The sequence below is a fragment of the Gossypium hirsutum genome, chromosome A03, assembly GCF_007990345.1.
Source record: "Gossypium hirsutum isolate 1008001.06 chromosome A03, Gossypium_hirsutum_v2.1, whole genome shotgun sequence".
Classification (NCBI taxonomy): domain Eukaryota; kingdom Viridiplantae; phylum Streptophyta; class Magnoliopsida; order Malvales; family Malvaceae; genus Gossypium; species Gossypium hirsutum.
Genome location: NC_053426.1, coordinates 98909636 through 98926632, shown reverse-complemented (window position 1 = coordinate 98926632; position 16997 = coordinate 98909636). Strand labels below are relative to the sequence as shown.

Sequence of the window (16997 nt, the reverse complement as noted above, 5' to 3'; positions counted from 1 at the left end):
TGACCTTGGTCTAGTGGTTAAGTAGTTAACACTCCCTAGAGGTCCTAGGTTTAATGCACACTCTTCTCATTCCTTTATTTTAATTTTTTAGCAAAGTAGAATAAGAGTCACCCTCTAATAAATATTAAATGGAGTGGAAAATGACCAAGTTTGGATAGTGAAAACTTTAAAAAATATAGACTTGTCGTAATCTCTTTCAATCATAATTCTTGTGGATTTTGGGTGATTTATATCTCCAAAATTTTATTGAGAGTATTATTTTTTTCAATTGAGACTCACGGGAATTAAATTATATTTTTTATTTTAAAATTTCATGAATTATTACTTAATTAAATAATTTTTGAACCCAGTGATTGAAACTATGTAGGTTAGGATGAATTTCAAGGCGGTTGACCCTAAAAGGTGACATGCGTAGCCAACCAAGGGGAGTTGAATTGTTAGTTGATCTATGCATGCAAGATAAACATATTATATGTCCAAATCAATAAGGAAAAGTTACTCTACAAGTTCAAATAAATTCATCTTAAATTGAGAGTTTAACCGTCCAACGGTGAAGAAAGAAATATGCCTGAACAATTAATTGGAGAGACTGATCCATTAAGAAAAATCAACTGCCCAAATAAGCTATTTTTAGCTGATTTTGAACTTTGCAAATAGGTCCAAAAATTCACTTTAATTTCGTTCCAACCCCTCCACTTTCCATGCTTCCTATTTTAGCACACAACTAAAAATAACAAATTCAATCAACCCTCTTTCCCCCATTCAAGGCTGGCCATGAGAATAAGAAAATTAAGAGGCTGCTCATGCTATTTTTAGCCACCAAAATGTGTATAAATAGCAACCATCATTTCCAATTCAAGGTATCCATCACTCATTCTCCCATTCATTTATCTTCCTCTCATGTAATCTCCCTTTTCTAAGCATTTTCTTTATTTCTTTTCAAAAGAAGAAGAGCTTCTTCAAGAGTGAGTAATCTAGTTGTAGGTTTATTCAAGCTTATTTTGTGGCATTTCAAGAAGATGAAAGAGGATGAACAATGTGCTCCAAGAAAGCAACCATCGTGAACCAGCTAGAGTTCTTTTTTCCCTTTTTAATTTCTTGTTGTGTTCTTGCTACTAAAGACATGTTTACTTTTGTTTTATTGACAATCACTATGTTCTAATCTTGTTATGCTGGGATTATTATGAAGCTTTATGTGTATTATTCCATAAAATCTTGAAGGAATTATTATGCGCATTTGATGGTGTTCACTTAGTTGAGTAAAATCTTGTTTATTTATTGACACAACGCGATTTTAATAAATAATTGAGTTAGTTAATTTAATCTAGGAGGATGATTGCTAATTGATGTAATATTTTACTTGTGTAAGTTTAATTGATTAAAAAATTAATTAGTTAATTTTAGTGATTATGCTGGGAGGCACCTTATTTGCCTTAATTCAGTGTAGCAGATTAAACTATTTTTCACACTTTAGGAGCTTGAAAATAAGTATTATCATTAGGTTTTAATTATGTTTTAGTAAGTTTAATTAAATTCAATAAAATGTGAAAATTTAATCTTTTATTAACCTTAAGAACTGAAAGAGGCCTAAGGGTGAGCTAATGAACATTGTAAATGAACAGGAGACCATTAGAAGGTGTTTTAAACCAATACTGGTCACTATGTCACAATACGGAGGGTTTGATGTTGCAACATAGGGAGCAAAATGGAGAAATTTTGAGACTATCTTCGACGTCGCGACACAAACTAAGGGTGTTACGACATACCTTTGAAGACATCCCAAATAAAAGTATACTGATTTCTATGTCGCGACACAAGTCTTGATGTGTCGTGATATTGTTTTTGGACGGGAACTAATACGAGCTAGGGGGAGCTTTGGTTTGCACAATCCAACTTAAAGCTCAAGAACGTTAGCTAACCTAGTGTTAAGGATGAAAATCACATCAAATCTATAAATAGGCTCATTGGTCACATGTTATGGACACCATTGACTTAGATTAGAATATCTCTTTTAATTTTAATTCAACTTTTCTTTCCTTAGGTTTTAGATTTATTTTCAGTTTGTTCTTTGTGTTATTTCAAGAGATCTAATTTGTGGATACAATCAAGCCTTGTGAATTGACTTTCATTCATAATACAAATCAGTCTTTTTCTTAAACTCTATACTTTCGATTCATTCATCATGTTTAAGCTTTATATCGACTCTATATTGTTTACGAAAACCATGAGGAACTCATCCCTCTGTGGGGGATTAGCTAGTGGAGGTATGATTTATTAACTAGTTTACTTAACAAATCAACTGTTTGGGAAAGGAAGAACCTAAAAACCTAGGCTTGACGACCCTAGGAAGTTATCAACGTAGGAATTAACCTAAAATTGATATGGCTTATCTGTGAACATCTTAACCCCAAACTGGTCTAGACTGTGAGGTCAGAAGATAAGTAGTCCTTGCTAACTTGCAATTTAGGAGATCCACTAGCACTACCATAGCTACCCACAAATTTACCTATGGCAGGTAACGAAAGAACCCTACGAGATTATACATTACCAAATTTGGACATGGTTTGAGAGAGCATAACGAGGTTGGCTATTATCGCTAAAAATCATAAGATCAAACCAGTAATGATTCAAATGATCTAGAATAATCTGCAATTTAGAGGCATAATGATAGTGGATCTAAATTAACACTTAAAACAGTTTCTCCAACTTTGTGATACTTTTAAGTATAACAGGGTCACTGATGATGCTATTCATCTTCGATTGCTCCCCTTTTCTTTGATTGATAATTCCTTTTCATGGTTTGAATCACAGACAATAGGATCTATCACAACTTGGAATGAGCTTGTTGGAAAGTTCCTATAGAAGTTCTTCCTTATTAGCAAAATGGTTCAACTAAGAAGAGAAATTTTTGTATTTAGACAATTGGAAGGGGAAAGTTTTCACAAGGCTTAGGAACATTTGAAAACATTGATCTAGAAATGCCCGCACCACAGATTCCCTGAGTGGATGAGATTGCAAGTGTTTTACAGTGGGTTGGATGACCATGCAAGGTCTGGATTAGATAGAGCAACAGAAAAAGCTCTCATGAATAGGATGTACGACAATGTGTACGAATTAATAGAAAACATGACATTTAACTCCTGTCAGTGGCCCATTTAACGATTCACGTATGGCCCGTAACCATCTACGGTAAAGGTTATTTTGGAAGATGATAAATACCAGCAGTTAGTGGACAAACTTAACCGCATTGAATCCACAAATAGTGCACCATCTATGTATGAAAGAGACAAACCGCTCTTCTATTATATCAATAATCCTACCAATGATGTAAATTACATCTAGAATAGATGTTAGAACCCTTATTCAAATACTTACAATCTCGGTTGGAGAGATCACCCAAACTTGAGATGGGGAGGAAATTAAGGAGGAGGTAATAATTCAAATCAGGTTAAGAATTCTAATTATCAACTTCCTTATTTGCAGAAGCCTAAATGACCATACTATATGTGGTTAACGTCTGGATCAAATTGAAGGAGAAATGCAGTTAATAAGAACAAAAGTAAAGCAGGTGCAATCTAAGTGCATTAATTCATCAAGAACATTGACTAAACTGGAGGACCAAATGAGCCAATTAATCAGTATGATGAGAGATATTAGAATGCAAATTGGCATGAGCATACCTAGTAATACTGAGAATAATCTTTGGAAAGAAGGGAATGAGCATGTAAAAGCAATCACACTCCGGTCGAGCAAAATCTTGAGTAGCCCGACAAACTTGAAACAATGGGATGTAAAAGAGAATGCAGAAAGGCCTTTAGAAAAACCCCAATAAGTTGATCAGGAACCAGAACTAGAGGAGGTCATCAAATCGATAGCTGAACCAGAAAAGAGGGTACAAGATAAGGTCACTAACACACAGGTGTCATTTCCTTCCAAATTAGAAGAAAAACAAAAACGAGATGAGGATGAGTTTGTAAGTTTTCTGAACTTGTTCAAAGTGTTGAACATTAACCTACCATTAATTGAACTAATCGAGAAAGTCCTAAAATACGCCAATTTTTTAAAAGAAATCATGTCTAGGCGTAGGCAATTTTAGGTAGGAGAGGATATCAACATAAATGCATCCTGTAGTGCTATTATTTTGAGAAAGGTACCCTAGAAACTGAAAGTTTTGGGAGCTTTTACAATTCTAATAGAGCTAAGGAGCATTTATTTTAAGAAAGCTCTATGCGACTTAGGAGCTAGTATAAACTTAATGCCCTTATCTATTTTTGAGAAAATCAGGGTAGGGGACCTCAAAAATACTTAAATTACACTACAGTTAGCGGACAGATCTGCATTCCAACCTAAACGAGTGTCAGCGGATGTGTTAGTTAAGGTACATAGTTTTATTATCCCGACAGATTTTGTAGTTTTAGATTTTAAAGAGGATAGGAGATACCCATCTTGTTAGAAAGACCTTTTCTAGCCATTTCTAGATCCACAATTTACCTTGATAAAAATGAATTAACAATGAAAATTAATGGTGAAACTGAAACTTTCAAATGTGGATCTCAACAAAGTAAGGAAAACTGAAGAAAACCTGGGTAGCAGTGTCATTCCATATCTTTCTTTGAATCTAATTCCTCTGAATCTAGTAATACACTTAATGTGGTTAATGCATGGTTAAAGAGCAGGTACCAAGAAAGATACAAGCAAAAAAGGATGAAGGGACATGGCAGTAGGTGGACAAATGCTAAAAAAGATGTAGGCGGAATGTGTTAGTGGAACTGCTGGATGAATCTGGCAGTAAAACGTGACAAAAGTTTAAATTAATTTTTATTGTATCATATTGTATATTCAACTAATCATGTAGTTTAGATTCTACTTATATTATATTTAGGTTTACTCTAGATTAAGACATTCTAAAAATGGAAATTTTGGGCTAAAACAGAATCGGTGTCACAGTACGACAACGCCGTGTCCCAACACCATGCATAGAATGTAAGAATTGGAGAAAGCACGTTGATTTCTCGACATAGAAGAAAATTTCCCAAAGTTTTCCAAACTGCAAGGTGTGTCACAACACAGCACCCCAATGTCGCGACGTTGATAAATTGGCAGGGATGTCGCAACACGAAATCGCTATGTTGCGAAATCGTTGTAATTTTCTATAGGTGACCCGACCTGATAACACAACCTGATGGCTTTAAAACCTATTTTAGTCCACTTTTAAGCATATAAACACCTAATTTTTAACCTAAAAAACATATTATCTACCTTTTTAATCATTTCTTAACCCCTTAATCTTCTTAACCCTCCAAAACCTTTCTAAAACCATCAAACTCTAAAACAAATTTATTTTACCTCTTCCTTATTATTTTGAAAAAAACTCTATCTGTTAATCATATTTGGAAGCTAAGAATGAGAGCACTTAAGGAAACAAAACCATCGCACGAAACAAGGAATTCAACGACTTCTACGAGGTTAAAGGTTTCTAACTTAAACTTTTGTTGTTCTATTGGATTTCTTTGCTTAATATTCTTCTTTAGTTCTTAGTTTAACAATAATGCCTCATAAAAAGGCTAGACGAACTATTAAACTGGAGCCATGGATGGTTCAAAACCCTCTTGTTTTGTGAACCTGAATGTTGAAAAATATTTTAATGAACTTCAAAGGAAAACATTCATTCAAGAGAGGGGATTTGGTCCATCGATTATCTTTTGTAAGGAGATATGTCCTCTAGCTAGGTATCATAGGTGGGAACGTTTTTGGACAATCTCGAAAGATATCATTGTACCCGATAATTCAAGAATTTTATGCATCTTTGCAAGATCATGAGTCTAGAAATATTGATGGCCATATATGGGATATTTTATCTGTATGGGGGATTGAAGTTAAAGTAACCCCTCGAATTATCTGTGATTTTTACAATGCTTCATACTATGACCAAGATTTTATTGATGAAACTGATTTAGAATACTTTTAGGACATAGATATGGACAATATTATAAACTATTTCATAAAAGGAAGGGGTGAACGGAAATATTGCCCAGGCATTAGTATCCCAACATCCTTTAATCAAGCTATCATGTTCCTAGAGTCTAAAATGTGGATTAAACTTGTGTGCACCCGAATAGTGTAACACCCCTAACTCGTAACCGTTGTTGAAATAGGTTAAGAGGCATTGCAGGACTTGTAACTCAGATCAAAACAATCATATATCAAATATCATCTCATTTCAAATAATATAAGTCATTCTTATTCAATATGAACTTAAATCGAGCATACAAAGCCTAAATCATGCATTTGGAACCAAATCAGAAACAAATGGAAGTTTCAGAAACTTAAAAAAATTTTAACTTTTCAAATACCACACGCCCGTGTGTCTAAGCCGTGTGCCAAACTGTGTGAAAATTAGAGAGGCTACAGAATTGACCACACGGTCGATCACACATCCGTGTGCCAGCCTGTGTGCACACATGACCATTCGACACGCCCGTGTGTCTAGGCCGTGTCAAAACTGGAGGGTATATTGACTTTAATTCGTAGGGTACCCCAGGGGACACACGGCCCGTGTCTCTACCTGTGTGGACAAAAATAGGCCATTTGAATAGCCAATTTGCCACCCCAATTGGGTCAAATCTACAAGTACCAAACCAAGCATATTTGCACAACATTTTATGACCAATTTACATCCAAAACATACACCATTCATAACATATCATCACCAACCAATTCTATGATTAGAAACCTTACTAATCCATGTCAAAACATATGACAAAAGCATATCAAAACATATCTTTCAATACATTCTTCAACCTCATGATCAAAACTTACCAAAACATATCAACATTGACCATTTCTTTTGGTCATTCAAAACATACCGTATGATACCACCATTATAACACATAACAAGCCATAAGTTCAAACACAATTTAGCCGTATCACATGGCATAATAAAGACATTACAAAACATATCAAAACACCACTATCATATACATGCCATACTTTAATTTATACATTTTCAAAGTACCAAAATGAGATTCGATAGTGTGGTGACGATCCTCGACGATCCCCGAGATCACAGTAGCTTTGATATCTAAAAAAAATAATGAAAACACACACAAAGTAAGCTTTCAAAAGCTTAGTAAGCCATATACAAATAAACTTATCATTTAAAACATATAAACATCAACAAATTACTTATGCTTTGCAATCAATACCAAAACAAACCTCATATTCATATATTTAGATTATAGATCATCATTTGTACATATACTTACCTTTCATTCTCAAGCATAATATACAACGCAAACATACCTGAATCAAATATAATTTCATAATGTCATTCATTTACTCGGAATGCCCGTTTGAACCGTTCAGAAGCATAAGGATACGCGGATAGATCGGAAAGCAAATACAATGCCAACATCCCAGAGGTGGTCTTACATGTAATCAAACATCAATGCCACTATCCCAGACAGGGTCTTACATGAAATTAGATACGATGCCAATGTCCAAGACATAGTCTTACATGCAAAACAGAAGTCGATGCCAACATCGAAGACGTGGTCTTACACGCAAAACAGATATCGGAAATCTTATGTCATGACATATGTATCCTAACTATTCCTAAGGTTCGTACATGGCTTTTCAGACTTCCAAACTTTGTCGATACTTTCTCGAATGGCACATGTATAGTTCGAATATTCATTCATCACAATTCAATATCATATGAGTAATAATAATTCAATTCAAACAAGCTTATTTGTATATCGACTTACCTCGTATGAATTCGGATAAACTAAATCGGCTACTCGACGACTTTCGACTTTCCCCAATCTAATTCTATTTTCTTTAATTCTTGATCTATATAAATTCAAATTTAACTTATTCAATCACAAATTCATTCAAAACAATCCATAAACACCTATTTAGGGCATTCTGTAAACTAGCTTTCACACTTTCACATTTTGACACTTTAGTCCCTAATTCACAAAATTAAAAAATACACATAATTTGCATATACTCATGCTTGACCGAATATTCGTAGAACTCCTACAAGTCCACGCATTTTATTTATTTCACATTTTTGTCCTTCAGTTTACAAATTTTACAATTTAGCCCATTTTACTCAAAATCATCAAAAATTCAAAGACAAAACATGTTAACCCAAAACATATCTTCTATTTATCAACAACTAACTTCAAAAAACTCATAGTTTCATCAATGGCACATTTCAAAATCTTCAACAAAATCAGAAATTGAGACATGAGCTTGATAGTATACAAAGCAACGATTACAAAAACGTAAAAATGATTAAAAACCAAACAAGACATATACCTTAATAAAAGAAAATCAATGGCCAAACCCTAATGTTATTTCTCTTTTATTTTTCTTGTGATTTTCGGCAAAGCTAAGCATAAAATGGCTTTGTTTTCTATTTTGTTTTCATATAATTAACATAATAGGCTAAATACCAAATTTGCCCTTTTATTAAACCATAAATAAATTATGATATAATGCCCATTTAAGTCATTTAATTCATTCAATGGTCAAATAACCTCATAAGGACCTCACAATCATAAAGCCAAATCAAATAGACACTTTTAACAAGTAGCAGACAACTTTTACATTTTACGTGATTAGGTCCTTTTATCAAATTAAGCACACAAACAATTAAATTTTCATACGATATTTTCACACATGCTACTTCACATATCATAAGCACAGAAAATAATATTTAAATATTTTTCTAAATCAGATCTGTAGTCTCGAAACCACTATTCTGACTAGGGTCTAAACCGAACTATTACAATTCTCCCCTCTCAGGGATTTTCGTCCCTGAAAATGTTACCGTTAGAAAGATTCGAATAATGTTGTCTCATAGTATCTTCAGGCTCCCACCTGGCCTCTTCAATACTGTGTCAATGCCACATCACTTTTAATAACAAAATTTTCTTATTTCGCAGTTCTTTAACCTTGCGGGTTAAGATACGGATTGGTTCTTTTTCACAAGTCATATCAGACTGAATTTCAATCTCAAACAGAGGAATCACATGCGAAGGATCGGATCTATCATCGAAGCATTGACATATCATGAATCTTTTCTAGTTTTGGTGGCAACAACAATCCATATGCTACAGGACTAATACGCTCAGTAATCTCAGACGGCCCAATGAACCTCGGACTCAGTTTACCTTTTCTACTGAACCAAAGTATTTTCTTGATCGGACTCACTTTGTCGCTGATCTCAAATTCAATGTCTTTTCTTTTAAAATCTGTATAAGATTTCTGATGATCGAAAGCTGCTTTCAAACTATCTCAGATCACTCACTTTCACTTTCTATTCAGTTTCTTTTATCAAATCAGTCTCGTGAATCTTATTTTCGCTGAGCTCAGTTCAATAACAAGGTGTACGTCATTTGCGACCATATAAAGCTTCTTATGGTGCCATTTTAATGTTCGACTGAAAACTGTTACTATAAGCGAATTCAATAAAAGGCAAGTACTGTTCCCACGTACCTTCAAATTCAATAATGCAACATCTCAACATATCCTCTAGTATCTGAATAACCCACTCGAATTGGCCATCCGTTTGTGGGTGAAAAGCAGTACTGAAGTACAATTTAGTACCTAGAGCATCTTGCAATTTCTTCCAAAATCGTGATGTGAATCTTGAATCTCTGTTTGATACAATAGATAATGGCACACCGTGCAATCTCACAATATCGAAAATGTATAACTCAGCTAACTTATCAAGTGAGTAATCAGATCGTACTGGAATAAAATGGGTTGATTTCATCAATCAATCTACTATGACCCAAATAGCATCTTTCTTTCTCAGAGATAGGGGCAAACCTGAAACAAAGTCCATTGTCACTCTATCTCATTTCCACTCCGAAATCATAATTGGTTGTAACAAACCAGATGACACCTGATGTTCAGATTTAACTTGTTGATAGATCAAACATTTCGAAACAAAGTCAGAGATATCTCTTTTCATTCCAGACCACCAGTAATGTTGTTTCAGATCATAATACATTTTCGTACTACCCGGATGCATAGATAGCCGACTGTTGTGAGCTTCCCTCAAAATCATCTAAATTAACTCTGAATTTCTCGGAACAAAAATTCTATCTCAGAATCGTAGACAATCATCTTTATCAATTCTGAATTCTAAATTAGACTCTAAATCATACTGAGCTCGTTTTGCTAAAATCTCATTCTCAATCTTCTGACCTTCGATAATCTGTTGTAAAAACAAAGGTGTCACTTTTAATTCAGCTAAAACTAGACCATCATTGGACAGAACCAAATGAGTATTCATGGCACACAGAGCAAATAATGATTTTCAACTTAGAGTATTAGCAACAACATTTGCTTTACCCGGATGATAATCAATTACAAGGTCATAGTCTTTTAGCAGTTCTAACCATCTTCTTTGTCATAAATTCAAATCTTTCTGAGTCATCAGACATTTCAAACTCTTATGATCAGAATATACGTGACATTTCTTACCAAACAGGTAGTGGCGCCAAATCTTTAAAGCAAACAAAATCCCAGCTAACTCAAGGTTGTGTGCCGGATAGTTCTTTTCGTGTGGCTTTAACTGTCTCGAAGCATAAGCAATGACTTTACCTTCTTGCATCAAAACACATCCCAGACTGATCAACGAAGCATCACTGTAGATCACAAATTCTTCACCCGATTCAGGTGTACCAATGTCGAAGCTTCAATCAACAAAATTTTCAACTGATCAAAGCTATTCTGACACTTTTCAGACCATTCAAACTTCACATTCAAACTTCACAAGTTTTTGAAGTAGCTTCGTTAACGGAGTCGCACTCATAGAAAAGTCTTTTACAGACCTTCTATAATAACTAGCCAGTCCCGAAATTCATATTTGCTAAACTTCGCATACAACTATTTATCTAGCACAGTCTATAGCACTATTCTCAGATGCTCGGCATGTTTAGTCTCATCACGTGAATAAACCAATATGTCATTAATGAATACAACAATAAATCGATCTAAATATGGTCTGAAAATTCTGTTCATCAAATGCATAAAGATAGCAGGTGCATTAGTCAATCCGAAAGATAAAACTAAGAATTCATAGTGGTCGTACCTCATTCGAAAAGCAGTTTTCAGAATGTCTGAATCTTTTGCTCTCAACTGATAATAACCCGATCTGAGATCTATCTTCGAAGATACAGCAGCTCCTTTCAACTAATCAAATAAATCATCAATTCGGGGTAGAGGATACTTATTCTTGATAGTCATTTTATTTAACTGATGATAATCAATACACATTCTCATCGTATCGTCTTTCTTTTTCACAAATAAAATTGGAGCACCCCAAGGTGAGAAACTCGGTCTAGTTCTTTTAATTCAGTCAGAGCCATTCTATACAGAGCTATCAAAATTGAAGTAGTTCTCGGTACTAATTCAATGCCAAATTCAACTTCTCGGATTGGAGGTAATCCCGAAAGTTCTTCAAGAAGCACATCAGAGAACTCACATACAACAGGAACTGATTCAACTTTCTTTTCTGAAACTTTCGAATCAATCACATAAGCAAAGTAGGCTTCACACCCTTTTTTCACAAAACTCAGAGCTTTCATTGAAGATATTATAGCAGGTAATCCATTCAAATTACTAGATTCAATTTTGACTATTTCATCATTCTTGCATCTCAAATCAATAGTTTTCCGTTTGCAATTCACAACAGCATCATGCAAAGTTAACCAATCCATACCCAGAATTATATCAAATTCATCAAAAGGTAACAGCATCAAATTAGCCAGAAAACAAGTATCTCGAAACATTAATGGACAATTCTTACAGACTTTATCAACCAGAACAAATCTGCCTAGGGGGTTTGAAACTCTAATTACAAATTCAGTAGACTCTATAGGAAAAGTCTTACTATTCACTAAGTTTATGCATATATACGAATGTGTTGATCTAGGGTCTATCAAAGCAATCACAGAAGTATCATAAAGTGTGAAAGTACCAGTAATCACATCTGAAGACGAAGCTTCCTCACGAGCTCGAATAGCATAGGCTCTAGCAGGTGCACGAGCCTTGTATCTAACAACTGTGTCTTTTGTCCCTCTTTGACTGCCACTTACATTTCCTGTATTTCTGGGAGGTCTACCACGAGATACATTGCCACTTGGTCTCTGATTTTGTATAATTTCTTGCTTGACAGATTCAGGGCAATCGCAGATAAAATGATCTAACGATCCACATTTGAAACAAGCCTGATCATACGATCTACAATTATCGGGATGTCTTTTACCACAATGCTTGCACTCAGGGCGATCAGATTTAGCATTTCCAACACTGGCAACAGAAATAGCTGGAGCTTTGAAGTTCAAATGCAATCTAGCACGATCTCTATTTGAATGTCCTATATTAGTCTTTGAACAGCTATTATCATTTCTAAACTTCTTTGATGCAGATTGAAATGACTTTCCTTATGATCTCTTTCGCAATTCTCTAGCTTTAGAATCAGCTTTTCTTTTCTCTTTCTTGAGATCTTCGGCTTTACATGCTCGTTCAACAAGCACAACAAATTTTTTAATCTCAAGAATCTCGACTAACAAATGAATATCCTTGTTTAAGCCATCTTTGAATCTTTTGCACATTATTGCCTCAGTAGATACACATTCAAGAGCATACTGACTCAGTCTTACAAATTTCTGCTCGTATTCTGTAACAGACATACGGCCTTGTTTAAGTTCAAGAAACTCTTTACGTTTCTGATCGATAAATTTCTGACTGATGTATTTCTTCCAGAATTCATCTTGGAAGAAATCCCAGGTGACTCGCTCACTTGGAACTAACGATATCAAAGTCTTTCACCAATGGTACACCGTATCTCTCATAAGTGAAATGGTACATTTGATGCATTCTTCAGGATTCAAAGATAATTCATCAAATACTCATATCATGTTCTCCAACCAGAACTCGGCTTTTTTAGCATCATCATTCGTTGTAGCTCGAAACTCTTCAACCCCATATTTTCTAATCTTATCTACCGGAGGCTTACTTAACTGAACCGGATTCACTAGTGTCATAGCAGGAGTTTGTGGAGGATTTACCGGAGGTGGAGGTTGTTGAACAGCAGGATTGGTTCTAATGTATTGACTAAACCAATCGTTCATCATTTGATAAGAAGCTTGTCTAGCCTCACCATCATGGCTACTCGTAGCTGGTCCAGAATCGAATGGCACCGTCCCTTGCGCAGGAGCAGGCGCATTACTTTCGACATCATTTGCTACAGCTCGTTCGGGATTCATTTGCTATATAAAAGAACATTTCAATGTCAGGATTTATCACACTATCGTAGTTCATAAATATGACATTTATAGCTAGACTCACATACGCTATGGTAATCCTATAACTGACTAAACCATAGCTCTGATACCAATAAAATGTAACACCCGTAACCCGTAACTGTTGCCGAAATAGGTTAAGAGGTATTACCGGACTTGTAACTCAAATCAGAACAATTATATATCAAATATCATCTCATTTCAAATAATATAAGTCATTCTAATTCAATATGAACTTAAATCGAGCATACAAAGCCTAAATCATGCATTCGGAACCAAATTAGAAACATATGGAAGTTTCAGAAACTTAGAAAATTTTTAACTTTTCAAATACCACACGCTCGTGTGTACAGGCCGTGTGCCTTACACGGCATTAGACACGTCCGTATATCTAAGTTGTGACAAAACAGGGCATACATACTTACTTGTCCACACGGCCACAACACACGTTAGTGTGCCAAGCCATGTGAAAATTAAGGAGGCTACTGACTTGGCCACACGGCCGATCACACGCCCGTGTGACACACACGACGATTAGACACGCCCGTGTGTCTAGGTTGCGTCAAAACTAGAGGGTATACTGACTTTAATTCGTAGGGTACCGTAGGGGGCACATGGCTGTGTAACGTGACCATGTGTCACACACGACTGAGACACACGCCTGTGTCTCTACCCGTGTGGACAAAAATAGGCCATTTGAATAGCCAATTTGCCTCCCCAATTGGGTCAAACCTACAAGTACCAAACCAAGCATATTTGCACAGATTTTATGACCAATTTACATCCAAAACATACACCATTCATAACATATCATTGCCAACCAATTCCATGATTATAAACCTTACTAATCCATGTCAAAACATAAGATAAAAGCATATCAAAACATATATTTCAATACATTCTTCAATCTCATGATCAAAACTCACCAAAACATATCAACATTGACCATTTCTTTTGGTCATTCAAAACATACCATATGATACAACCATTATAACAGATAACAAGCCATATCACATGGCATGATAAAGACATTACAAAACATATCAAAACACCACTAGCTATATACATCTATACTTTAATTTATACATTTTCAAAAGGTACTAAAATGAGATTCGATAGTGTGGTGATGATCCTCGACGATCCCCGAGCTTACAATAGTTTCGATATCTAAAAAATATAATGCAAACACACACAAAGTAAGCTTTCAAAAGCTTAGTAAGCCATATACAAATAAACTTATCATTTAAAACATATAAATATCAACAAATTACTTATGTTTTGCAATCAATACCAACACAAACCTCATATTCATATACTTAGATTATAGATCATTATTTGTACATGTACTTACCATTCATTCTAAAACATAATATACAATGCAAACATACCTGAATTGGATACAATTTCATAATGTCATTCATTTACTCGGAATGCCTGTTTGAACCGTTCAGAAGCATAAGGATACGCAGATAGATCGGAAAGCAAATACAATGGCAACGTCCCAAACGTGGTCTTACATGTAATCAAACATCGATGCCACTTTCCCAGACAGGGTCTTACACAAAATTAGATATGATGCCAATGTCTCAAACATGGTCTTACATGCTAAACAGATATAAAAAATCCTATGTCATGACATATGTATCCTAACTATTCCTAAGGTCTGTACGGGGCTTTTTGGACGTCGGAACTTTGTCGATACTTTCTCGGATGGCACATGTATAGTTCGAATATTCATTCATAACAATCCAATATCATATGAATAATAATAATTCAATTCAAACAAGCTTATTTGTATATCAACTTACCTCATACGGAATCGGATAAATTGAATCGGCTACACAATAACTTTCGACTTGCCCCGATCTAATTCCGTTTTCTTTAATTCTTGATCTATATAAATTCAAATTTAACTTATTCAATCACAAATTCATTAAAAAAATCCATAAACACCTATGTAGGGCATTTTGCAAACTAGCCCTCACACTTTCACATTTTGACACTTTAGTCCCCCATTCACAAAATCACAAAATACATATAATTTGCATATAATCATGCTAGACCGAATATTCATAGGACTCCTACAAGTCCACACATTTCATTTATTTCACATTTTAGTCCTTCAATTTACAAATTTTACAATTCAGCCCATTTTACTCAAAATCATCAAAAATCCAAAGACAAAACATGTTAACCCAAAACATATATTCCATTTATCAACAAATAACTTCACAAAACTCATAGTTTCATCAATGGCACATTTCAAAATCATAAACAAAATTAGAAATTGAGACATAGGCTTGATAGTATACAAAACAACGATTACAAAAACGTAGAAATTTTCAAAAACCGAACAAAACACATACCTTAAACAGAGAAAATCAATGGTCGAACCCTAATGTTCTTTCTCTTTTATTTTTCTTGTGATTTTCGGTAAAGCTAAGCATAAAATGGCTTTGTTTTCTATTAACATAATAGGCTAAATACCAATTTTGCCCTTTTATTAAACCATAAATAAATTATGATATAATGCCCATTTAAGTCATTTAATTCATTCAATGGTCAAATAACCTCAAAAGGACCTCACAATCATAAAGCCAAATCAGATAGGCACTTTTAACAAGTAGCATACAACTTTTACATTTTACGCCATTAGGTCCTTTTATCAAATTAAGCACACAAACGATTAAATTTTCATACGATACTTTCACACATGCTAATTCACATATCATAAACACAGAAAATAATATTTAAATATTGTTTGAACTCGTATTTTTGGATTGTATTAAAATTTTGGATTATTTTAATTTTTTTATGATTAGGATTAGATATAATTTTTTATTGCTTTTTTAGTTTGGTTTTTATTTTCTATGTAGTAACCCCATATGAAGAAAACACAATAAATTGATCTATTAATGAGCAAAAGAGGAAACACCCACTAATAACAGTTGGAACGACCACAATCGATTGGGTAACTTCTTTCGTTATCTTTTTATGGGCTACACAATGAGGACAATGTGTTATCTAAAGTGTGGGGGGTAAGATAGAGAATTTGTCTCAACTTTTATGTTTTTATTTTGATTTTTCTTGTCAATCGTGTGCTTGAGCTTGTCGAAATACAAGTGATTGGTTAGAAGCAAGTACATAGGTTGCTTGTATTTACACATAAATTTGGCATGATGATAATTGATTTTAAATTTTTTATTATTAGACTATTAAGTTCTATACATTACACTGTAAATATGTACTAAGAAGTCAACTGTACCAAGTAATATAGAAAATACAAAGAAACGAGCATGCTAGTATGAATGATAAATTGTTGAATTTGAGTTTGTTTAGTTGATTAAATTTGTACACATTAAGATATTTAAGGGATGACCTAAGGCATTTTTGGAACACATCTAGAGCCAAAAATTTGACATTTATTTATTCACCCTTATATCAATTTTGAGCTTGTAAAGACTTCTTGATGAACCTTATTACAAAACCTGAGACTATAGATGTCTGACCATACGTATTGAGGGTTAAGTAGATACATTATAGTGGATTTTGTAAAAACAGAGTGAAAATAGGAAAGATTAGCGTGATATAGGAACTATAGGTTAGCTGATACGTGATATTCGTGATAGGTTTTAAATATTTATAATGAATCGTTCTTGAAACTAACTA

General features: G+C 34.3%; 1 non-coding gene across 1 annotated transcript; it reads right to left on the bottom strand.

The window, feature by feature from the left end:
* Positions 1-2889: 2889 nt before the first annotated feature.
* LOC121225392 (small nucleolar RNA R71) lies at positions 2890-2996 on the bottom strand. The gene has a single exon (XR_005923252.1). It is a non-coding gene; the product is annotated as a small nucleolar RNA R71 (small nucleolar RNA).
* Positions 2997-16997: the final 14001 nt, after the last annotated feature.